Raw genomic sequence first — 26,673 nt, 5'->3', positions numbered from 1 at the left:
TTGGTGTGCCGTGGTCCCAGCCCCAGGAGAGCATCCTTAAATGCAGTAATAGCTTGCTGGCATATGCAGAAGCCATATGAAGAGAGCTATGAGTGTGCAAAGCTAGGTCCTCAGCCTGGAGAGGCGAAGGGCTCCTCAGGGGCTGTTAGAAATGTGTTCCTCTCCTACAGCGCCTCATCATAAAGTGGGCCTTCTCCCTCCCTTCTTCACACTCCTCCCTACCAGCAACTCTTTTTGCTGTCAAGTCGCCAGGTGCATCCTTCTAAAGGTGATCACACACTCTCTAAGACACTGCACAGACCTAAAAGCAGCTTGGTTTGCTAGGGACCTCTGAAAGACACCCAACAATCTTGTGTATTCCCCTGGAACCTGCGACCTCTTCACCGAAGGCAATTCCTTCATTTCTCCTGAGATCAGGCTCAAAAGGCCACTCCCTCCAGGAAGCACTCCCAAATTTACCTCCCCACCCACCATCTCTAATAATTTATATTACTCTGTCACCTTCTAGCAGTATTGTAAGTTTTGTGTTCAGTTTTGATCGTGTCATTCTCCACTCGTTGATATGTCCTTGTGACTACAGATTCTTTGTCTTTTATCCAAAACCTGTAGAATCAAATGTATTGTGGAATTCAGAACTTTTTTAAATTTTAGAAGAATAATAGAGCTTCTGTGGTAGCACCTATAATCAAACACATTAATATTTGTTCCATGAAACTTGTGAATATTCACGCCAAGTGGGATACATGGAGATTATAATCAGCTTTTTATCAGTTCACATCAGGCTTTGCCACAAATGAGTTCAGTATTTTAGAAGCATGAATATGAGCTACTAATAATAGCCACCACTACTGAACCTTCCTCTGTGCCAGGCACTCTGCCCTGTGCATATAATCTCAATTAATCCACAGCAGGGCCATGGGAAGGAGGCATTGTTTTCCACATGAGAGATGAGGAAAGTGAGATTCAGAGAGGGTAAGTAATTTACCCAAGGTCAAACTTCTGGAAAATAGAGGAACCAGCATTCAAACCCAAGGCTGTCTGACCATAAACTTGATGGTCAATGGCCAGGTTTCATACCAAATGTGCTTCCTCTCATATCTCCCATGAAATATGCAAGATAGAACATATAAATACTTGCCAACAATGCAAATAAACAGAGCAGCATTTAATTTTTTAATCTGTAATTCACAAGTTATATTTTCCTTCTTCCGAAAAGACCATATAGGACGTAAAATGTCAGTTAGTTGTGTAAGGCAAGCATCATACCTCTTGGAGTCCAGATGTGACCACAGTAGATGAAGGTATAGCAAACACGTTATGGGTCACATCAGGAAGCACATGGGCATCACCGACCACCACATGTGTTCTCATCAGCTCACACAGCATCAGTGGTCAACATTTAGAACTCAGGGGATTTCAATTCAGAGTCCAAACAGTTTCTCTAAGTGTTAAAAATATGTTTTTTTAAGTATGTTTTTACTATTCACAATTTTTTCTCTTGAAAAATCGGATATTCCTACTATACAGTGTTTTTGTTCCTTCATTGCAATAATCAGCTGACACTGAGTAGCAGCTTTAGGTGGGGTAAGTATTTCCCAATTAGCAACGGTCCCCCACTTCTGCACACCTGGATTCTGAAGGAATTCGAGTTTGGGACCACTGTATCTGATAGAGTTAACCAGTATCTGATGGCTTGACCTGTTATGCTCCCCAGCAGGCTGGCAGTCTGTTTAGTGATGTGAGTGATGGGTTGTGACTTGTATCTTCTATTACAAGTCAAGAACTTCCAGTAAGGATGAGACTGGAAGATCATATTTTCAGCACCATCACAGCCACCGACACACAGCAAGAATGGATTGAGAGAGACAGAGAAAGAGCAGCAGAAAGGGAGGGAGGGAGGGAGGGAGAGAGAGAGAGAGAGAGAGAGAGTGTGTGTGTGTGAGAGAGAGAGAGAGAGAGATCATTTATTCATGCCAGAAATAGAAAAGAAATTTGAGGTGGTGAAGGAAGCTTAAAGCACACCTGCTGGGCCAGGAGCCAGAAGGAGGCAGAAGTGGCCCAGTGTCAGCTCCCAAGAGGGAAAGTTCCTCATGTGAAGCAACCAAAACCTAGATCACTTCTTGAACCCAGGATCCACTGCACTTGCAAGGGAGCTGAGAAAAGCTACAACAAATTGGTGTTTGGGGTCATGGCATACATATGGTTCTGTGATCAGAGTACCCACATGAAACACAGTATCACAGCAGGGCAAGGCCACAGCCACCTTTTGTGAATAACCACCAAAAGAATACAAATATAATTTCTATTTTCCTAACTAGCAGAGATATGACAGAAAGGAAAAAGATAGGTTCACCAAAAGGTAGGAAATTAAAAAATAAAAAGAGAGGGGAGGGCTTCCCTGGTGGCGCAGTGGTTGAGAGTCCGCCTGCCGATGCAGGGGACACGGGTTCATGCCCGGGTCCGGGAAGATCCCACATGCCGTGGAGCGGCTGGGCCCATGAGCCATGGCCGCTGAGCCTGCGCGTCCAGAGCCTGTGCTCCGCAACGGGAGAGGCCACAGCAGTGAGAGGCCCGCGTACCGCAAGAAAAAAAGAGAGAGGGGAAATCAAGGAAGAATACACAGGAAAATAAAAAATGTATTTCCTGGGTTTTCCCAATTTCCAAGATGATCACCCAACACCCAAGTTCACCAGTTTTGTGACCTTTCTCAAGGTCAATAAAAGCACCTGCCTGTAAGACCCAGCAGAGTTTACATTTGAATCTGTATGGGCAAGTGTTCCTTTTCCCACCAGTGGGAAGCCAGATGTTTGCCCATTATTGTCTGAAGCCCATGGTGCAGGAAGCATCTACCTTCAGATCATCAATCCCTAGCACTGAGTCCCCCATAGGGGACATCTTGTTTGTTTAGAGAACTCTCAGGGAGGCTCTCAGGAGTACATAGAAGGGTAGCAGTAAAGTCCAGACAACCAATTACGCCAAAGCTTGTCAAGGGCCATATGGGCAAAAGGACCTTGAACAGATCTACCCACTACCATCTTGTAAAGAATGAGAGTGACTGTGGCCTGTCCTCTGAGAACCAGCTCCACTTCTTGTCAGATGCATGTATAACACTGGTGATTGGATTCTGAGCAAATATGCCCTCCTGTCAATATCCTAAACTGAATGGAGGCAATGATTTAACAGTCCTCTGAAAATTTCCAAATTGTCCACATCAGCTCAGTTTCCTGGCCCTAGGAAAGAAAGCTCATCGGGTTGTGTGCCCCAGCACCCTGGGAGCTGAGGTGTTGCCAGACCACTCTCTGGGAGCCAGAAGTGTAATGTAGATAAGGTAAACTGCATTGTTGTTTTGGTTTGGACCTGAGAGGCAAACATCCAATTTGAGATCAAATAAATGGGTTCTGGGCCTGAATACGCTTTTTAAATAGGATTCGCTCTAGAGCAGTCTGAAAATCAGAACGCTGCACCAGTAAAACTCTGCCTATGCTTCCTGAGCTAAAAAAGAGAAGCCCCACCCCACCCAGCAAGGGGACCCATCTATACTCGATAGTATGTTTTACATTTAGAAAAGTACAGCCACAGGCTTAGGGAATGGGGAAGGATCTTATACAATTATGACTTGAATGAAGACAAACAGAATTTCAATTTATAGTACCAATGGTTCCAAAATAAAAAGAGCTGAGGTTTATTGAGCACTTACTATGTGATTGACACTGTTTCAAGTACTTAATAACTATACAATATTACCAACTCACTATTTGCAAAGTAATAATAATAACAATCTCCCCCAAACTGTGAAGTAGGGGCTATTACTATCCCTAATTTACACACGAGAAAATTGAATAATAGCTAGTATGTGCTAGTGCCAAGATTCAGACTTCAGATTTCTGACTCTAAAGCTCATAAGCATAACTGCTAATCTATCTAGGAAGTAATCTTACAAGGTATTACTCCAAAAAGATTTCTGGATCTATGAGTCTCACCTATAATAGAGCACACACCTCTTTTTCCCCCCCAATAGCTATAGTTAGCCTTGTCTGTAGTTTATAGAATTTCGCACTGTTGGAGAAGCAACATCTCAAAGAAAGAGGGATCCTTCTTCAGACCTAGGAGGGGGACTATGATTGGTCTGGGCCATGCAGGGCTATTTCTTTTCTCTTTGCTGGTGATTGGTGCACATGTGACACAGATCCAGCCATGAGACCTTGGCAAAGTTCTGCTAGAGGTGACTGGGGAGGGTTTTGCTCCATGATAAATAGATATATTGAGAGAGTCCACTACATTTTTCCTTTTTTGAATGTGTGTAAAGCATGATGCTAGGCGTTGAGACAATTATTTTAGGCTTGTCAGCCTATGGACAAAAAAGCCAACATGCTGAGGATGGCAGAACAGAAAGATTTTTTTAAAACCTGGGTTTCTGATGACAGATGGAGCCTACACATCAAACCTGGACTCCTCTGTCTCCAGATTTCTTGCTACAAGGATAGTTATACATCTTTATTTCTTAAGCCATTGTAAGGCATTATGTCACTTTGCCTCTAAATGCATCCTAACTTATATATATATCCTTCATCTATGTACAGATATATGTTATAGCTGTACATTTTCCACCTTTCTTTATCTCAGTTGACTTGTAGCTACGTGGTCAACTAAAACCAGGCAGTCAAGGAAAGAAAGGAAATATATTTGAGCAGCAGTTTATTAACACTGTTTTGGAAAAAAAAAATTCAAGACTGCTGTACTATTTTTTACCAATCCCCTACCCCAAATCTTGCTTAGCTGCATTCACCTGCAGGCTATGACTCAGCAGTAAATAGAATAAAATATATCCCCAGTTTCCTCATTAGTAAAATAAGCAATATGAACCAGGTGATCCTTAGAAAAATTCCAGCACTGACATTTTATGCTTCATGCTCTATCTATCTATCTATTAAGAAGGGTTATATTGTAATAATTTCTAGAGATGCCCTGTAAATAATGACCACATCCTTAAACACTTAATAAAATCATAACAGTTTATCACAGTCTAAGTCTCTCCCCTCTGCAAGTCTCAGTTCCTTATCAGGAGCATGTGAAAAATGAAATGGATGCTCTTTAAGGCCCTTTCCAGCTCACACACTCCTGAATCCAGCCAGATTCTTAAATATGTGGTTCTACTCCTCATAGACTTTCTGAAAACCTTATGCAGTTGGGTCCTGACGATGTCTGAATCACACAGAAGATGTTTCTGGAGCACATATTTATGCTAAAAGTTAACTGACTCAAACTGTGACCTCCTCATTTCTCTGCTTCTCCTTGGTACCCAGCACACCATGTGGTACATGACAGGCTCTCAGTAATTACCGGTAATCCAATAATAGTATCATTTTTTTTGAACGTCTACTATTTGACTGAGATTTTAAATAGAGTATCTCAACTCCTCACAATAATCCTGCAAGGGCAGTATTTTTACATCTATAACCTGAATAAAAAACTGGGCCGCCTGTAGGCCAGTCTCAGCATGATGCCACATCCAAAATAAACCCAAACCCAAACCCAACAACTTGAAAAGTTATGTAGGTCTTTAATGAAGTCTTGAAAGATACGGCAAAAGGGACAATTATACGGCAAAACCTACAACAGAAAGTCCTTTTTACACATCTTTCCTTCTAAAATCCTCCCACAGCCGCAGAAAGATCCCCATCTCCATCTTCCCCAAATGTTCTAACAAAACTCCTGCCTCCTCCCCATTCTAGTTCACCCCTTTTGGGTCTATTCTGCCTCTTGGGGAGTGGTCTCATGCCCTGTGTAACCTCAATTAGTTTGAAAGTTTAGCCTCTCCAAGGTCTCTCTCTCCAGTTTTCCCATTGACTTGCCAAGTGCATTCTACAAGTATGGATGACTCCAGCATTTGGTGCAGTCCTTTGATCCAGAGCCCAGGCTCTCCCACAACATTGCGCAATGGATGTGCACCGCTCTGTTCATGCAAAGCTGCTCTATTTGTGTATATCCTTTAACCAGTGACTGCTTCAGAACCACCCAAGGAACATGTCAGAAATACAGATGACTGGTCTGCACACAAGTCTCTCGAATCAGAGCATCCTAGAGTGAGACCCAAAGATTCCACATTTTTAATAAGCTTCCCGGGTGATTCTGAGGCATAGTCAGGTTTTGAAGCACTGCCTTACACCACAAGGGCTTTAGAATTAAGCTACAGAGTCACTCATGCCCACAGGAACAGGAATATTCTCCCAACTCCCATTCTACTATCTGGTCTTCCTGACAACATGATGTCCCAGGAACACAAGCAATCCTCAGCTTCTGAACCCTGTGAATTTCAAAAAATATATTAGTCTGTGGTGGTGTGCAGCTCAGAATGCTTTCCCCAGAGAACAGGGTTGGGAGATCCCTGTGAGCCTGGGAGAGTGCTCCAAAGCTTTGCAGGTCTTTGCAAAGTGATTTTGTGAGAAAATATACACAAAAGTCCCCACTGGAGCTGCCAGGAACAATTTCTCCCTGAGGTTGGGCAACAAGAGGCCAACCTTGACTGCTCTCCTTTCTGGGGGACTGGTGGCAGGGGGGGGAGGTCAGATGGTGACAGAGGGAGCCCAGAGCTCTGGTAGCTACTGGGAAAGATATCAGAAAGGTAACCCTCCACAGAACCAGGAAGTGGGTCTCCAATTAGGAGGGGGTGCAAAAAGCAAGATTTTCATAGAAAGGGACCCAGGAAGTGGCTTCTTTCACAGTGTCAGGGCTCTGAACTGAGAGAGGGAAAAGACGTTGACTGGGCTGAAGAGGCATCTTTAGGGAGGGGAGGAGGGCTTGGGCCTCAGATCCCTCAGGCAGAAGCAGCCAGGGCCCCGTGAGGATCAATCCGTCAAGAGGATGAGATGGCCAGGCCTAGCATAAGAGCAAGCCTTTTATCAAGCAAGTGCTCACGGCAGGGTTCCCTCTCCTGGGTCCTCCTCCAAGCTCTGTTCTCTTTGGAATGGACTTCAGCATCTGGAGGTTCCGTATTCGATCCCTCCAAAAAATTTAGCCACCAAAGGATAAAAAAACCTCGTTATAAGGTGATCTTATAAGATTCTGAAGACACTTTCAGAGTGAGGGCCCGTGCATTTTGAAACTCAATTGCATTGCATGATTAGTGTCAATTACTGTCAACAAACATTTATCAAATATCTACTGATGCGCTAGGCCTGAGGAACATGTGGGCAAGAGTGAATCAATCCTTTGGCAGAGCATAGAGTACCAGAAATCAGAACACATGATCTGACAAGCATAACAGTCCTTGCAAATCTGCTGGAACAGAAAATTTTAATACAGGTCTACTTCAGAAAAGCCAAAACATTTGTTTGCTCGAAATAAGGCTGGAAAGGTCAGTGGAATCATTGATCAAAACAGTTAATTGGTTCTGCACACATGGGGTTAAATTCAGTGTAATCATAACAGGAGTTTAGATCCAACATCAAACATGGGTACAGCCATCTGTACAAGGGAAAGAGACTTCACCTATTTCTACACAGCTTCCACAGCACAGTGCAGCAAATCAAGGTGATCGCTTCTCTGGATGGCTACAGGGACATGCACACAGGTAAACTTTTCTTTACCTAGTGCCCCTCTGTTATTGTTTTTTTTTTTAACATGTTTATTGGAGTATAATTGCTTTACAATGGTGTGTTAGTTTCTGCTGTATAATAAAATGAATCAGCTATACGTATACATATATCCCCATATCCCCTCCCTCTTGCATCTCCCTCACACCCCTCCTCTCCCACCTCTCCAGCTGGACACAAAGGACGCAGCTGATCTCCCTGTGCTATGTGGCTGCTTCCCACTAGCTATCTATTTTACATTAGATAGTGTATATATCTCCATGCCACTCTCTCACTTTGTCCCAGCTTACCCTTCCCCCTCCCCGTGTCCTCAAGTCATTCTCTAAGTCTGCGTCTTTATTCCTGTCCTGCTCCTAGGTTCTTCAGAAAAATTTTGGGGTTTTTTTTAGATTCCATATATATGTGTCAGCATATGGTATTTGTTTTGCTCCTTCTGACTTACTTCACTCTGTATGACAATCTCTAGATTCATCCATGTCTCTACAAGTGACCCAATTTCATTCCTTTTTATGGCTAGGTAATATTCCATTGTATATGTGTACCACATCTTCTTTATCCATTCATCTGTCGATGGACACTTAGGTTGCTTCCTTGTCCTGACTATTGTAAACAGAGCTGCAATGAACATTGTGGTACATGACTCTTTTTGAATTATGGTTTTCTCAGGGTATATGCCCAGTAGTGGGATTCCTAGGTCATATGGTAGTTCTATTTTTAGTTTTTTAAGGAACCTCCATACTGTTCTCCATAGTGGCTGTATCAATTTACATTCCCACCAACAGTGCAAGAGAGTTCCCTTTTCTCCACACCCTCTCCAGCATTTATTGTTTCTAGATTTTTTGATGATGGCTATTCTGACTGGTGTGAGGTGATACCTCATTGTAGTTTTGATTTGCACTTCTCTAATGGTTAGTGATGTCGAGCATCCTTTCATGTGTTTGTTGGCAGTCTGTATATCTTCTTGGGAGAAATGTCTGTTTAGGTCTTCTGCCCATTTTTGGATTGGGTTGTTTGTTTTTTTGAGATTGAGCTGCATGAGCTGCTTATAAATTTTGGAGATTAATCCTTTGTCAGTTGCTTCATTTGCAAATATTTTCTCCCATTATGAGGGTTGTCTTTTCATCTTGTTTATGGTTTCCTTCACTGTGCAAAAGCTTTTAAGTTTCATTAGGTCCCATTTATTTATTTTTGTTTTTATCTCCATTTCTCTAGAAGGTGGGTCAAAAAGTATCTTGCTGTGATATATGTCATAGAGTGTTCTGCCTATGTTTTCCTCTAAGAGTTTGATAGTTTCTCACCTTACATTTAGGTCTTTAATCCATTTTGAGTTTACTTTTGTGTGTGGTGTTAGGGGGTGTTCTAATTTCACTCTTTTACATGTAGCTGTCCAGTTTTCCCAGCACCACTTATTGAAGAGGCTGTCTTTTCTCCATTATATATTCTTGCCTCCTTTATCAAAAATAAGGTGACCATATGAGTGTGGGTTTATCTCTGGGCTTTCTATCCTGTTCCATTGATCTATATTTCTGTTTTTGTGCCAGTACAATTCTGTCCAGATTACTGTAGCTTTGTAGTATAGTCTGAAGTCAGGGAGCCTGACTCCTCCAGCTCCGTTTTTCTTTCCCAAGATTGCTTTGGCTATTTGCGGTCTTTTGTGTTTCCATACAAATTGTGAAATTTTTTGCTCTAGTTCTGTGAAAAATGCCAGTGGTAGTTTCATAGGGATTGCACTGAATCTGTAGATTGCCGTGGGTAGTAGAGTCATTTTCACGATGTTGATTCTTCCAATCCAAGAACATGGTATATCTCTCCATCTGTTTGTATCATCATTAATTTCCTTCATCAGTGTCTTACAGCTTTCTGCATACAGGTCTTTTGTCTCCTTAGGTAGGATTATACCTAGGTATTTTATTCTTTTTGTTGCAATGGTAAATGGGAGTGTTTTCTTTATTTCTCTTTCAGATATTTTATCATTAGGGTATAGGAATACAAGAGATTTCTGTGCATTAATTTTGTATCCTGTTACTTTACCAAATTCATTGATTAGCTCTAGTAGTTTTCTGGTAACATCTTTAGGATTCTCTGTGTATAGTATCATGTCGTCTGCAAACAGTGACAGTTTTACTTCTTCTTTTCCGATTTGGATTCCTTTTATTTCTTTTTCTTCTCTGAATGCTGTGGCTAAAACTTCCAAAACTATGTTGAATAATAGTGGTGAGAGTGGCAACCTTGTCTTGTTCCTGATCTTAGAGGGAATGGTTTCAGTTTTTCACCATTGAGAATGATGTTGGCTGTGGGTTTGTCATATACAGGCTTTATTATGTTGAGGTAGGTTCCCTCTATGCCCACTTTCTGGAGAGTTTTTATCATAAATGGGTGTTGAAATTTGTCAAAAGCTTTTTCTGCATCTATTGAGATGATCACATCGTTTTTATTCTTCAGTTTGTTAATATGGTGTATCACATTGATTGATTTGCATATATTGAAGAATCCTTGCAATCCTGGGATAAACCCCATTTTGGTCATGGTGTATGATCATTTTAATGTGCTGTGGGATTCTGTTTGCTAGTATTTTGTTGAGGACTTTTGCATCTATGTTCATCAGTGATATTGGCCTGTAGTTTTCTTTCTTTGTGACATCTTTGGTTTTGGTATCAGGGTGATGGTGACCTTGTAGAAAGAGTTTGGGAGTATTCCTCCCTCTGCTATATTTTGGAAGAGTTTGAGAAGGATAGGTGTTAACTCTTTTCTAAATATTTGATAGAATTTGCCTGTGAAGCCATCTGGTCCTGGGCTTTTGTTTTTTGGAAGATTTTTAATCACAGTTTCAATCTCAGTGCTTGTGATTGGTCTGTTCATATTTTCTATTTCTTCCTGGTTCAGTCTCAGAAGGTTGTGCTTTTCTAAGAATGTGTCTATTTCTTCCAGGTTGTGCATTTTATTGGCATACAGTTGCTTGTAGTAATCTCTCATGATCCTTTGTATTACTGCAGTGTCAGTTTGTTACTTTTCCTCTTTTCATTTCTGATTCTATTGATTTGAGTCTTCTCCCTTTTTTTCTTGATGAGTCTGGCTAATGGTTTATCAATTTTGTTTATCTTCTCAAAGACCTAGCTTTCAGTTTTATTGATCTTTGCTATCATTTCCTTCATTTCTTTTACATTTATTTATGATCTGATCTTTATGATTTCTTTCCTTCTGCTATTTTTTGGATTTTTTTGTTCTTCTCTCTCTAACTGCTTTAGGTGTAATGTTAGGTTGTTTATTTGAGATTTTTCTTATTTCTTGGGGTAGGATTGTATTGCTGTAAACTTCCCTCTTAGAACTGCGTTTGCTGCATCCCATAGGTTATAGGTCATCATGTTTTCATTGCCATTTGCTTCTAGGTACTTTTTGATTTCCTCTTTGATTTCTTCAGTGATCTCTTGGTTATTTAGTAGCGTATTGTTTAGCCTCCATGTTTTTGTATTTTTTACAGATTTCTTCCTGTAATATCTACAGGATATCTAATCTGACAGCCTTGTGGTCAGAAAAGGTACTTGATAGGATTTCAATTTTTTAAAATTTACCAAGGCTTGACTTATGACCCAAGATATGACCTATCCTGGAGAATGTTGCATGAGCACTTGAGAAGAAAGTGTATTCTGGTGTTTCCGGATGGAATGTCCTATAAATATCAATTAAGTCCATCTTGTTTAATATGTCATTTAAAACTTGTGTTTCCTTATTTATTTTCGTTTTAGATGATCTGTACATTGGTTAAAGTTGGCTGTTAAAGTCCCCTATTATGTTTTTTTTTTACTGTCGATTTCCTGTTTTATGGTTGTTAGCATTTGCCTTATGTATTGAGGTGTTCCTATGTTGGGTGCATAAATATTTACAATTGTTATATCTTCTTCTTGGATTGATCCCTTGATCATTATGTAGTGTCCTTCTTTGTCTCTTTTAATAGTCTTTATTCTAAAGTTTATATTGTCTGATATGAGAATTGCTGCTCCAGCTTTCTTTTGATTTCCTTTTGCATGGAATAATTTTTTCCATCCCCTTACTTCCCTAGGTCTGAAGTGGGTTTCTTTTAGACAGCATATATGTGGGTCTTGCTTTTGTATCCATTCAGCCAGTCTATGTCTTTTGCTTGGAGCATTTAATCCATTCACATTTAAGGTAAATATTGATATATATGTTCCTATTACCATTTTCTTAATTGTTATGGTTTTGTTATTATAGGTCTTTTCCTTCTCTTGTGTTTCCCGGCTAGAGAAGTTCCCTTAGCATCTGTTGTAAAGCTGGTTTGGTGATGCTGAATTCTCTTAGCTTTTGCTTATCTGTAAAGGTTTTAATTTCTCCATCGAATATGAATGAGATCCTTGCCAGGTAGAGTAATCTTGGTTGTAGGTTTTTCCCTTTCATCAGTTTAAATATGTCCTGCCATAACCTTCTGGCTTGCAGAGTTTCTGCTGAAAGATCAGATGTTAATCTTATTGGGATTCCCTTATGTTATTTGTTGTTTTTCCCTTGCTGCTTTTAATATTTTTTCTTTGTATTTAATTTTTGATGGTTTAATTAATATGTGTCATGGCATGTTTCTCCTTGGATTTATCCTGTATGGGACTCTCTGTGCTTCCTGGACTTGATTAACTATTTCCTTTCCCTTATTAGGGAAGTTTTCACCTATAATCTGTTGAAATATTTTATCAGTCCCTTTCTTTTTCTTTTCTTCTTCTGGGACCCCTGTAATTCGAATTTTGTGCGTTTAATATTTTCCCAGAGGTCTCTGAGACTGTCCTCAATTCTTTTCATTCTTTTTTCTTTATTCTGCTCTGCAATAGTTATTTCCACTATTTTATCTTCCAGGTCACTTATCCATTCTTCTGCCTCAGTTATTCTGCTATTGATTCCTTCTAGAGAATTTTAAATTTCATTTACTGTGTTGTTCATCATTGTTTGTTTGCTCTTTAGTTCTTCTACGTCTTTGTTAAACGTTTTTTCTATTTTCTCCATTCTATGTCCAAGATTTTGGATCATCTTTACAATCATTAGTCTGAATTCCTTTTCACTTAGATTGCCTATTTCCTCTTCTTTTGTTTGGTCTGGTGGGTTTTTACCTTGTTCCTTCATCTGCTGTGTATTTCTCTGTCTTCTCATTTTGTTTAACTTACTGTGTTTGGGGTCTTCTTTTTGCAGGCTGCAGTTTCGTAGTTCCTATTGTTTTTGGTGCCTGTCCCCAGTGGGTAAGGTTGGTTCAGTGGGTTGTGTAGGTTTCCTCATGGAGGGGACTGGTGCCTGTGTTCCAGTGGATGAGGCTGGATCTTGTCTTTCTGAGGGGCAAGACCACATCCGGTGGTGTGTCTTGGGGTGTCTGTGAACTTAGTATGATTTTAGGCAGCCTCTCTTCTAGTGGGTGGGGTTGTGTTCCTGTCTTGCTAGTTGTTTGGCATGGGGTGTCCAGCACTGTAGCTTGCTGGTCATTGTGTGCAGCTGTGTCTTAGCATTAAGACTCAGATCTCTGGGAGAGCTCTCGCCGATTGATATTACATGGGGCTGGCAGGTCTCTGGTGGAGCACTGTCCTGAACTCGGCTCTCCCACCTCAGATGCTAAGACATGACACTCAGCCAGAGCACCAAGACCCTGTCAGCCACACAGCTCAGAAGGAAAGGGAGAAAAAAATAAAGAGAAAAAAAGATAACATAAAATAAAGTTATTAAAATAAAAAATTTAAAAATGTATTATTAAAATAAAAAATTAAAAAGTAATAAAAAAAAGAAAGTAGAGAGCAACCAAACCAATAAAATAATCAACCCATGATGACAAGTGCTAAAACTATACTAAAAATAAAAGAAAAAAAGAGGACAGACAGAACCTTAGGCCAAATGGTAAAAACAAACCTATTGACAAAATCACACAAAGAAGCATACACATACACACTCACAAAAAAGAGAAAAAGGAAAAATATATATATATTTAAAAAAGGAAGAGAGCAACCAAATCAATAAACAAATCTACCAATGATAAAACTCTAAATACTAAATTAAGATAAATGTAAAACCAGAAACAAATTAGATACAGAAAGCAAACCCCAAGTCTACAGTTGCTCCCAAAGTCCACTGCCTCAATTTTGGGATCATTTGTTGTCTATTCAGGTATTCCAGAGATGCAGCGTACATCAAGTCGATTGTGACGATTTAATCCTCTGCTCCTGAGGCTGCACAGAGAAATTTCTCTTTCTCTTCTTTATTCGCACAGCTCCTGGGGTTCAGCTTTGGATTTGGCTCCACCTCTGCATGTATGTCGCCCTCTGGCATCTGTTCTTCGCCCAGACAGCAGTGGGTTAAAGGAGCGGCTGATAACGGGGCTCTGGCTCACTCAGGCCGATGCGGAGGAAGGGTACAGAATGCAGGGCAAGCCTGTGGGTGGCAGAGGCCAGCGTGACGTTGCACCAGCCTGAGGTGCGCCGTGCGTTCTCCTGGGGAAGTTGTCCCTGGATCACGGAACCCTGTCAGTGGCGGGCTGCACAGGCTCCCGGGAGGGGAGGTGTGGAGAGTGACCTGTGCTTGCACACAGGCTTCTTGGTGGCTGAAGCAGCAGCCTTAGCATTTCATGCCCATATCTGGTGTCCACGCTGATAGCTGCGGCTCAAGCCCGTTTCTGGAGCTCGTTTAGGAGGTGCTCTGAATCTCCTCTCCTCACGCACCCCAAAACAATGGTCTCTTGCTTCTTACGCAATTCCAGACTTTTTCCTGGACTCCCTCCTGGCTAGCTGTGGCGCACTAGCCCCCTTCAGGCTGTGTTCACGCAGCCAACCCCAGTCCTCTCCCTGGGATCTGACCTCCGAAGCCCGAGCTTCAGCTCCCAGCCCCCACCCGCCCCGACAGGTGAGTGGACAAGCCTTTCAGGCTGGTGAGTGCTGGTCGGCACCCATCCTCTGTGCAGGAATCTCTTCGCTGTGCCCTCTGCACCCCTGCTGCTGTGCTCTCCTCTGTGGCTCCAAAGCCTCCCTCCACCCCAGCCCACACCCCGTCTCCACCAGTCAAGGGGCTTCCTAGTGTGTGGTAACTTTTCCTCCTTCACAGCTCCCTCTCAGAGGTGCAGGTCCCGTCCCTATTCTTTTGTCTCTGTTTTTTCTTTTTTCTTTTGCCCTACCCAGGTACGTGGGGAGTTTCTTGCCTTTTGGGAGGTCTGAGGTCTTCTGCCAGTGTTCAGCAGGTGTTCTGTAGGAGTTGTTCCACATGTAGATGTATTTTTGATGTATTTCTGGGGAGGAAGGTGATCTCCGCATCTTACTCCTCTGCCATCTTGAAGGTCCCCTTTGCCCCTCTGCTTCTCATACATCCCAGTATATCCCCTTCCCATTCCTTTATGTAATATTCCTGCCTTCAGTCTTGTTTTGAAAGGACTAGCATTGTCCTTGCTTCATAATAGTGGTTTGCAGAGTTACTATAAACAGTGGAATACTTTTGGCAAAATAAATTTTCTATGCAATTCCAATATTTTAAACACATAAACAGAGATCTCTGAGTCTGTCCTTTCCGCAGACTTTCTCTAGCTTCTGGACCCACCCTGGAATCTAAGGAACACAGTTGATCTAAAACCTCAATCAGGGGCTTCCCTGGTGGTGCAGTGGTTAAGAATCCGCCTGCCAATGCAGGGGACACGGGTTCAAGCCCTGGTCTGGGAAGATCCCACATGACGCGGAGCAACTAAGCTCATGCGCCACAACTACTGGCCCTGCGCTCTAGAGTCCAAGAGCCACAACTACTGAGCCCACATGCCACAACTACTGAAGTCCGTGTGCCTAGAGCCCATGCTCTGCAACACAAGAAGCCACCACAATGAGAAGCCTGCACAGCACAATGAAGAGTAGTCCCCGCTCGCTGCAACTAGAGAAAGCCTGCGTGCAGCAACGAAGATCCAATGCAACCAAAACTAAATAAAATAAATAAATTTAAATTAATTAATTAAAAAAAAAAAAACCTCAATCAGCACCAATTTTTGCCTCTGAGGCAGAGACTGCAAATTACCATCCCAGTATCCCTTTCCCTTTCTTTCTTAGTAACAGAATTCTAAAAAGGGTGGGAATGAAACCAATTAAAATATGACATTTCCCAGCCTGTCTTGCTGCTACATAAAGCCAGTACTGATTAAAGTCTGGCCAATGATATGTAAATAGGAGTGTTATATGAGATTCCCAAGAAGACTCCTTAAAACTGGGAGCTATGCTTTTTCTATTCTGTTTTTCCTCCTTCCCGCTTTCTCAAATATGGGCATGATGGCTGGAGCTTCAGCAGCCATATTGGACCATTAGGTTACTTTGATGTTGGAGGCTATGCTCTAGAGATGGTGAGAAAAAAATGATATATAGAGCCTGTATCTGAATGACTTCATGGTGTTGCCATACCAGTTCTTCATTTCCTATCTCTGGACTTCTTTTATGTGAGATAATAAGCTCTGTGTGTCTAATGTAATGCTGCCTATTTTTTTCTATAATTTGCAGCTATATCAAGTCCTAACTGATACAGAACTTGTCTGTAGTTAACTTTTCCAGCAAAAAATTTCACTATGGGTCTCCTTTTATGTACTATGTTTGGTAAGGAAAAATTATGAAGAACTAATATAAGCACATACAGCCATTATGGTTTATATTATATGGATCAAATTTGGAATAATAACAATAGCTGGAATTTACTGTGTGCTAGGCTGTCTGCTAAGCACTTGTGCATACATTATTTCATTTGCTTCTCCAGTCAACCACATGAAGTAGGTGATATAATGGATAGTTTTCAGATGAAGAAATCAAGGCTGAGAGGAGTTCACAACTTAGTTTCACAGCTAGTTCATTGCAGAGCAGAGATTTGAGGCTATATCTGCTTTCCATAACAAATGAAAGGGGACCTTTAAGTCTAAGCAAAGTAAATGGGTCAATAAAAGGGTCTTCTGAAATACTTTATAATAAGGACAATTTAAGCAGAATATGTTCTGACTTACGTTCTCTATCGTGATCTAAACGTGAGGTGAGGCAGCTCTGGAATCAGGCCAGCTTGGTACAAATTCTTGCTCTACCTCTTTTTAGAAGTGTGATCTTGAGCAAAATTCTTTAACCTCTCTGAGCCTCAGGCTGTCTTTCACAGTAAAGTGTGGATTAATGAACTAAGGCATGTGTAGTTTACAAAGCAATGCCTGCATGTGATAGGTAAACTAGTCTCAATTTTGTAACACAGGGCAGGTTCAAATGAGAGGAATGAGGTAAGAGGTAATTCACTTATTTTCAGAGGGATTTGAGAATATTTCCTGGGAGATCTGGCACAGAACATATAAATGTTTATGGTGTATGCGTGCATACTAATTATATGAAGTTGAACAAGGTACCTCTCTTTATTCTCAGTTTTCTCAACTGTAAAGTGGGAATTACAATTTCTTTTATGCAGGGTCACTGGAAAAAAGAAACAATTAGCTGTGGAATGTTACACAGTGGTAATGATTAATATTAGAGTTAGTCTTCACTAACCCCTGCCACTTCTTAATTTTTCCAAATGAAGTGACAAACTACCTATCCCACTTATTTTTCTTATTTCAAGCTGTTACTAGGATTTCTTCCATATTGTGGAAATTGATACCAAGTTATGATTCAGAAATGCTAACCCTAATGAAGGTAAAGTATCAGAATTAGATGATAGAGGAAAATGTATGGCAAGCCCACAGAATGATAATTTTTATAGGAAACATGGTAATTTCTAAAATCATAAAACCCATTAGGAGACTATATCAGAACTTCGGTGTGTCAAAAAACACAATCAACAGAATGAAAAGGTGACTTATGGAATAAGAGAAATGCAAGTCATATATCTGATAAAAGATTAATATCCAGAATATATAAAGAGCTCCTACAATGTAACAATAAAAATAACCTGATAAAAATATGAGCAAAGGTCTTAAAGATATTTCTCCAAAGATATACAAATGGCTAACAAGCTATGAAAAGATGCTCAACGTCACTAATCATTGGAGAAATGGAAATCAAAACCACCATGAGATATCACTGCATACCCATTAACATGGCTACTATCAAAAATATAGGAAATAACAAGTGTTGAGAAACATATGGAGAAACTGAAAACTTTGTGCCCTGTTGGTCAGAATAGTAAACGGTAGAACTACTATATGATTCTGCAATTTCATTTCTGGATATATAACCAAAAAATTGAAAGTAGAGTCTCAAAAAGATATTTGTACACCCATGTTCATAGCAGCAATATTCACAATAGCTAAAAGGTGGAAGCAACCCAAGTGTCCATCAACAGATGAATGGATAATCAAAATTTGGTATACATACATATATGTAGATATATATATATATATAATGGAATATATATATGTATATAATGGAATATTATTCAGCCTTAAAAAGGAAAGAAATTCTGACACATGCTGCAACGTGGATGAACCTTGAGGACATTATGCTAAGTGAAATAAGTCACAAAAAGGCAAGTACTGTATGATTCCACTCCTATCGGGTATCTAGAGTAGCCAAATTTATAAAAACAGAAAGTAGAATGGTAGGTTCCAGGGGCTTGGGGGAAGAGAAAATGAGAGTGGTTGTTCAATGGGTATAGAGTTTAGTTTTGCAAGACAAAAACATTCTGGGGATTATTGCACAATATGAATATACTTAACACTACTGAATTGTACACTTAAAATGGCTAAGGTAGTAAATTTTATGTTATGTGCATTTTACTACAGTTGAAAAAAAACGTTAGGCAAATAGCAATAGGAAGAAGTATAAAAGAGATAGAACGGAAGAGTGAGCAGGTGATACGAGTACAGCAACATTATGTGGGCATCAGAAACACATTTAACAACCACTTCCATAAAAGTTGTGGTCCAAGTTAAATTGGCCTGTTTTTGAATGCTCTCATCTAAATGGAATGCTGGCAGGGTGAAAATACTACGTAATCAGGGATAAACGGGAACTGTGTCTGGCTGGAAGCAAAAGGTCCACTGGGGCATGTCAGAGGCTGGTGTTGGAACTGGCCTCATTTAACAAACTCATTAATGACCTAGAAGAAAACGGAAATAGCCACTACTAATGAAATTTGCAAAGATATGTTGGCAATGTCCTGGACTTGGCTGTAACAGCATAAGTATAGCTGGGATAGAGAGAGATTTTCCACTAGGTAGTTAATTGGATTAAACCAATGACTTCCTGGGATAAGAATACTTGCTCATTTCCAACTCTTTTCTCTAGAGCAGAAAATAAATTCTGAAATGTGATGCAGTTCATAAAATCATACTTGATAGAGGCGTATGGAAGAATAGTGCTTTCCCAGAGCACAATTCTGCCTTTGTTCCTTATCTCTAGGTAGAAGACAATGGAATCTATTTATTAAAAAGATATAAGAAAGGAGAAGGTGAGAGAGGCAGAGGAGAGACAGTGTTTCTTCCATGAAGGAAAGCCTGGGCAAGACACCCACTAAACCTTCATGTACAGGCTCTGAAGTTTGGCACAAATTTTGTCACCCTCTTCCCCTGCTTAAAGCCTGTCGGTGGTCTTCCAGGGCACTTGAGAGAAGTGTAAAATCTTTGACCAGGCCCTGAACGATCGGTTCCCCCTCCCCATCCAGGCTCAGCTTGCACAACCGCCCTTCTCACCCATGTAATGGTCATCAGCTCTTCTGCCTGCCCAGCAGCAGTTCTGCCAACAGCACCACTATTTTCCTCGGCAGATTCACCCCTCCCCACTCTGAGTCACCATTTGATCCCCAGCTATTGTGCTTGGTTCAGAGGTGGACAGAGGACTCAAGCTGTGCCAATCTGATTCCATTCTAGGACTTCTAGAACCACCATCACTGAAGAGCAGCTCTCCCGATGAGGCTGGCTGCCTATGGGGTTCCTCAGATGAAGGTGCTGTTGGCATTTTGAGCAGGACAGCTCTTTGTTATGCAGAACCAGCATTAGCCTTTAGCATTTCTGCTTCTGTGCCCAAACCTCCAGTTATACCCCTCTGAATCATTGTGACAACAACAAAATGACACACCTGGGTACCACCCATGGTTGAGAACTATAAGACATAGAACTTTTTGCCATGAGATGGAAATCTAAGAATGAAGCAATTTGCCTGAGACATTCGGGTCTTCAGTTTATGTCACTTCCTTTTCATATCTCTCCCATCTACCCTGTCATGACACTACTTATTATGTATACTACTGAACCAATTTGCAAATAGATGCCTAGTTGTGTGGTTGTTTGTTTCATATCTGTTTTCTCCCACTAGACTGTAAGTTACATGAAGAAATGGGCTATTTTGGTTTCCAAAGACTGACGTTCAATAAACATTTGTAGAGAAAAGGAGACAGGGAGAAAGGAAGGTTGCTTGGAAACTAGTAACACGTTTTAGTGACAAGCATCTCAAGCCAACCCACAAAAGCCTGTTTAATCTAAGAATCAAAATGTCATCTCCTATACTGTTTTTATGAGAGAAGAGGAAGAGCTGGGGTTGATCGTAGGGCCCCAGGAGCCCATCTGCCTCTCCATAAAACCAGTTCTAGGAATTCCCTTGGCTCCCAAGGGGACAGGTCCCACTTCAGAAGAGCAGGAGTTGAAAGACGGAGGTGGAGGGTAAGAGTCTGGTAGCAGTTTCATTAGCCTTTACCCCTCCCTTCCCTCATTCCAGCTTTGGCAGTGATGTCAGGGGCTCCAACAGCAGGGAGAAGGGGTGGGGTTCAGAGACGGATCACTTGTACCATGTTGGAAATCAGAGACCCATCTTCTAAAATACTCCCTTGTTCGGAATATATGCTGTTTTGTGGTTATCCAACACTATGTTCCCCTTCCTAACACACTCCTGTCCCCTAAAGGAAGTTACTCTCCTCTTTGTGGGTAGCCTTGGTGGGATGGGAAATCCAGATGCCTGGCTCTTGCTTTGGAAGTCAATAGATCAAATCCTTCCTGCCATGACTGTCATATAGAAGCACAGCTAATAGGCTCCCTCCCAGGACTTTAAATATTTAGTGAACAATTAAAAAAAAATTAGAGGACGTTCACCCAGTAATGTAACCCTCATCATAGTGTTCCTACTGCTTGATTAGCTCCTGGCCCTCAAGGGATGCCTTGCCTCCTGCCCATTTCCAGCCCTAGTTCTCTAGACTTTTCTCAATTCTTGGACTCTCTCAATATCGTTCCAATAAAATCTCCTTTGTCTAAATTACCAGAGTCAGAAACTATGTGTGCAATACAAGAGTCTAGATGAACTTCCTGAGGCCTGATCAAGTCATTCATTGCAGTTTCACATTTGCATTCATGCATTCCAAATGTAGCTAACGAAAGTCCATTATGCCCCATGCACTATGCCAAGTGTTAGGTGTAGAAAAACAAATAGGATTCAGGCCCAGGCCTAAGAGGACACATTCTGCTTGGAGAGGCAGAGAATTAGGTCAGAAATTGAAATTGAATTGGTGTAACCTGTTGCGAGAGTCCTCGGAAGATGATGATCTGAACTCCTTCCCACCCTCAGGCACACCTTCAATCTCTCTGCCTCTCCCACTTCTAATGGCTTCTGAGGTCTCTGGATAGCAGGTTCGAGTGAAGATTTGGGTACTGTGAGTCTCTGCTGAGAGACTCTGTGCAAACTTTCTCCACAATGGACCGAACAGGAGCACAGGAGGCCAGAGTTCAAGAGCTTCAGAGTCGGGTCATAAACAGTCGATCACAGTAAGAGCTGGACCCTGGTGGAAGTTGCCTGGGTTTTCAGGCCCTAAGAGACTAAGAAGGATAGGACTAGTAGACTGAGTCCTCTCTGCTCCAGAGATTAGGAAAGCATGTGAAAACTAGGGAGCAAGGAGGCTTCTTCCAGGGCTCTGTAATCTGCCAGCTTCTACACACCACCCTAGGCCACAGTGAAAAGGACAGCTTTGACTTCCACCACTTCTGGGACTGCTGTCACATTAGGAGCTTATACAAGCAGATCCGAGTCTCACGGGGCTGAAGTGTCTCTCACCTGGCTGTCTGGGAGAAAATATCCATCAGAAGACACTGAACATATGTACAGTAAAACAGAGCTGCTGAAGAAGAATGCCAACATTTTTAATATAAAAATAATGAGTACTTGAGGAGACACACATGCAACACACACAACAACAACAACAACAAGATAGTCTTCTGGAGTCTAAAAAAAAAAGATTTCCACTAAGAGATTCAGGAAAGAAATCAAAATAGAGTGGTCATTGTTGAGACCCAAGTTAGTGGCCTGGATGGTCAAATTATAAGAAATATCTCAAAGCACGAAGGAAAAATATAAAGAGATGGAAACCATGAAGGAAAATATAAGAGCCATGGAGAATATATCCAGAAGACCCAATATGTGAATCATGGGTGCTCCAGAAGGAGAAAAAGGAGAGTTATGATAAATAAGACTGTTTGAGTTCTGCTAGGACTGTAGAGTAAAGGGATACATGAAGAAATATTTTGGTAATATTCCAAACTTTGGGTGAAAAGAAAAGCCTGCCAAGCATTCAAATAAAAAGAAAACTAATCAGAATGGCATCAGATTTCTTTACTGCAACCACAGAAGTTGAAAAAACAGTAAAATAACATCCACAGACACTGTGAGATTGCAACCAAGATTCTACACACAATCAAGATTATTCACTTATTAGAATGAAAGGAAAATGCATGGGAACACACCAGAAATTAGAGAGTATATCACCCCTATAGTGCATCTTAGGAAAAGAATCTAGGGAATATATCTACATGCAAAAGAATGAAGCTGGATGCCTACTTAACACCACACAAAAAATTAACTCAAAATGGATCAATAATAGCTAAAACTATAAAACTCCTAGAAGAAAACATAGGAGTAAATCTTCATGACCTTGGGTGAAGCAATGATTACTTAGATATGTCACTGAAATCACAAGCAACAAATGAAAATAAAGAAATATTGGACTTCATCAAAATTAAAAATGTTTGTGTTTCAAATGACACCATCAAGAAAGTGAAAAGACAACCCATAAAGTGGAAGGAAGTATTCACAATTCATATATCTAATAAAAGACTTGTATCCAGAGTATAAAAAGAACACTTTTCAATTCAATATTTAAACGGTAGACAACTCAATTTAAAAATGGGCAAAGGATCTGAATAGACATTTCTCCAAAGAAGATATACAAGTGGCCAATAAGTACATGAAAAGAAGTTCAACATCATTAACCATTAGCTAAATGCAAATCAAAGCCACAATGAGATATCATTTCACAACCACTAGAATGGCTATAATAAAAAAAATCGATTTTAAAACATTTTTTTAAAAATCAGATAATAATGATTGTTAGGGAGGATAGAGGAAAATTGGATCCTTATACATGGCTAGTAGGAATGTAAAATGGCGTAGCCCCTAAGGAAAATAGTTTGGCAGTTCCGCAAAATGTTAAACATAGTTACCATATGATCTAGCAATTCCACTCCTAGTTATATACTCAAGAGAAATGGAAACATTTGTCCACACAAAATCCTATACACAACTGGTCCTGGTCTTTTGTTTGTTGGAAGATTTTTAATCACAATCTCAATCTCAGTGCTTGTGATTGGTCTGTTTATATTTTCTATTTCTTCCTGGTTCAGTCTTGTAAGGTTGTGCTTTTCTAAGAATTTGTCCATTTCTTCCAGGTTGTCCATTTTATTGGCATATAGTTGCTTGTAGTTAACTCTCATGATCCTTTGTATTTCTATAGTGTCAGTTGTTACTTCTCCTTTACCATTTCTAATTCTATTGATTTGAGTCTTCTCCCTTTTTTACTTGATGAGTCTGGCTAATGGTTTATCAATTTTGTTTATCTTCTCAAAGAACCAGCTTTTAGTTTTATTGATCTTTGTTATTGTTTCCTTCATTTCTTTTCATTTATTTCTGATCTGATCTTTATGATTTCTTTCCTTCTGATAACTTTGGGAGTATTTTGTTCTTCTTTCTCTAATTTCTTTAGGAGTAAACTTAGGTTGTTTATTTGAGATGTTTCTTGTTTCTTGAGGTAGGATTGTATTGCTATAAACTTCCCTCTTAGAATGGCTTTTGCTGCATCCCATAGGTTTTGGGTCGTTGTGTTTTCATTGTCATTTGTTTTCAGGTATTTTTTGATTTCCTCTTTGATTTCTTCAGTGATCTCTTGGTTATTAAGTAGTGTATTGCTAAGCCTCCATGTGTTTGTATTTTTTACAGATTTTTTCCTGTAATTGATATCTAGTCTCACAGCGTTGTGTTGGAAAAGATACTTGATAGGATTTCAATTTTCTTAAATTTACCAAGGCTTGATTTGAGACCCAAGATATGATCTATCCTGGAGAATGTTCCATGAGCACTTGAGAAGAAAGTGTATTCTGTTGTTTTTGGATGGAATGTCCTATAAATATCAATTAAGTCCATCTTGTTTAATGTATCATTTAAAGCTTGTGTTTCCTTATTTATTTTCATTTTGGATGATCTGTCCATTGGTGAAAGTGGAGTTTAAAGTCCCCTACTATGACTGTGTTAGTGTCGATTTCCCCTTTTATGGCTGTGAGCACTTGCCTTATGTATTGAGGTGTTCCTATGTGGGGTGCATAAATATTTACAACTGTTATATCTTCTTCTTGGATTGATCCCTTGATCATTATGTAGTGTCCTTCATTGCCTCTTCTAATAGTCTTTTTTTTAAGTCTATTTTGTCTGATATGAGAATTGCTACTCCAGCTTTCTTTTGATTTCCATTGGCATGGAATATCTTTTTCCATACCCTCATTTTCAGTCTGTATGTGTCCCTAGGTCTGAAGTGGGTCTCTTGTAGACATCATATATATGGGTCTTGTTTTTGTATCCATTCAGCCAGTCTATGTCTTTTGGTTGGAGCATTTAATCCATTTATATTTAAGGGAATTATCAATAGGCATGCTCCTATTACCATTTTGCTAATTGTTTTGGGTTTGTTATTGTAGGTCTTTTCCTTCTCTTCTGTTTCCTGCCTGGAGAAGTTCCCATAGCATTTGTTGTAAAGCTAGTTTGGTGGTGCTGAATTCTCTTAGTTTTTGCTTGTCTGTAAAGGTTTTAATTTATCCATTGAAAACCCCAGGACCAGATGGCTTTACAGGTGAATTCTACCAAACATTTAGAAAGGAACTAACACCCATCCTTCTCAAACTCTTCCAAAATATAGCAGAGGGAGGAACACTCCCAAACTCATTCTACGAGGTCACCATCACCCTGATACCAAAACCAGACAAAGATGTCACAAAGAAAGAAAACTACAGGCCAATATCATGAATGAATATAGATGCAAAAATCCTCAACAAAATACTAGCAAACAGAATCCAACAGCACATTAAAAGGATCATACACCATGATCAAGTGGGGTTTACCCCAGGAATGCAAGGATTCTTTAATATATGCAAATCAATCAATTTGATACACCATATTAACAAACTGAAGGATAAAAACCATATGATTACCTCAGTAGATGCAGAAAAAGGGTTTGACAAAATTCAACAACATTTTATGATAAAAACCCACCAAAATGTAGGCATAGATAGAACTTTCCTCAAAATAATAAAGGCCATATATGACAAACCCACAGCCAACATCGTCCTCAATGATGAAAAACTGAAACCATTTCCACTAAGATCATGAACAAGACAAGGTTGCCACTCTCACCACTATCAACATAGTTTTGGAAGTTTTAGCCACAGCATTCAGAGAAGAAAAAGAAATAAAAGGAATCCAAATAAGATAAGAAGAAGTAAAGCTGTCACTCATTGCAGGTGACATGATACTATACATAGAGAATCCTAAAAACTCTACCAGAAAACTACTAGAGCTCATCAATGAATTTGGTAAAGTAACAGGATACAAAATTAATGCACAGAAATCTCTTGCATTCCTAAACACTAATGATGAAAAATCTGAGAGAGAAATTAAGGAAACATTCACCATTACCACTGCAACAAAAAGAATAAAATACCTAGGAATAAACCTACCTAAGGAGACAAAAGACCTGTATGCAGAAAACTATAAGACACTGATGAAAGAAATTAAGGATGATACAAACAGATGGAGAGATATACCATGCTCTTGGATTGGAAGAATCAACATTGTGAAAATGACTCTACTACCCAAAGCAATCTACAGATTCAGTGCAATCCCTATCAAACTACCAATGGCATTTTTCACAGAACTAGAACAAAAAAACTCACAATTTGTATGGAAACACAAAACAAATAGCCAAAGCAATCTTGAGAAAAAAACGGAGCTGGAGGAATCAGGCTCCCTGACTTCAGACTATACTACAAAGCTACAGTAATCAAGACAATATGGTACTGGCACAAAAACAGAAATATAGATCAATGGAACAGGATAGAAAGCCCAGAGGTAAACTCACACACATATGGTCACCTTATTTTTGATAAAGGAGACAAGAATACACAAAGGAGAAAAGACAGTCTCTTCAATAAGTGGTGCTGGGAATACTGAACAGCTACATGTAAAACAATGAAATTAGAACATCCCTAACAACACAAACAAAAGTAAACTCAAAATGGATTAAAGACCTAAATGTAAGGCCAGACACTATCAAACTCTTAGAAGAAAACATAGGCAGAACACTCTATGACATAAATCACAGCAAGATCCCTTTTGCCCCACCTCCTAGAGAAATGGAAATAAAAACAAAAATAAACAAATGGGACCTCATGAGACTTAAAAGCGTTTGCACAGCAAAGGAAACCATAAACAAGACGAAAAGGCAACCCTCATAATGCGGGAAAATATTTGCAAATGAAGCAACTGACAAAGGATTAATCTCCAAAATTTACAAGCAGCTCATGCAGCTCAATATCAAAATAACAAACAACCCAATCCAAAAATGGGCAGAAGACCTAAATAGACATTTCTCCAAAGAAGATATACAGACTGCCAACAAACACATGAAAGAATGCTCAACATCACTAATCATTAGAGAAATGCAAATCAAAACTACAATGAGATATCATCTCACACCAGTCAGAATGGCCATCATCAAAAAATCTAGAAACAATAAATGCTGGAGAGGGTGTGGAGAAAAGGGAACACTC

The sequence above is a fragment of the Pseudorca crassidens genome, chromosome 2 (genome assembly GCF_039906515.1).
Source record: "Pseudorca crassidens isolate mPseCra1 chromosome 2, mPseCra1.hap1, whole genome shotgun sequence".
Taxonomy (NCBI): Eukaryota; Metazoa; Chordata; class Mammalia; order Artiodactyla; family Delphinidae; genus Pseudorca; species Pseudorca crassidens.
This window is presented reverse-complemented; position numbering follows the sequence as displayed.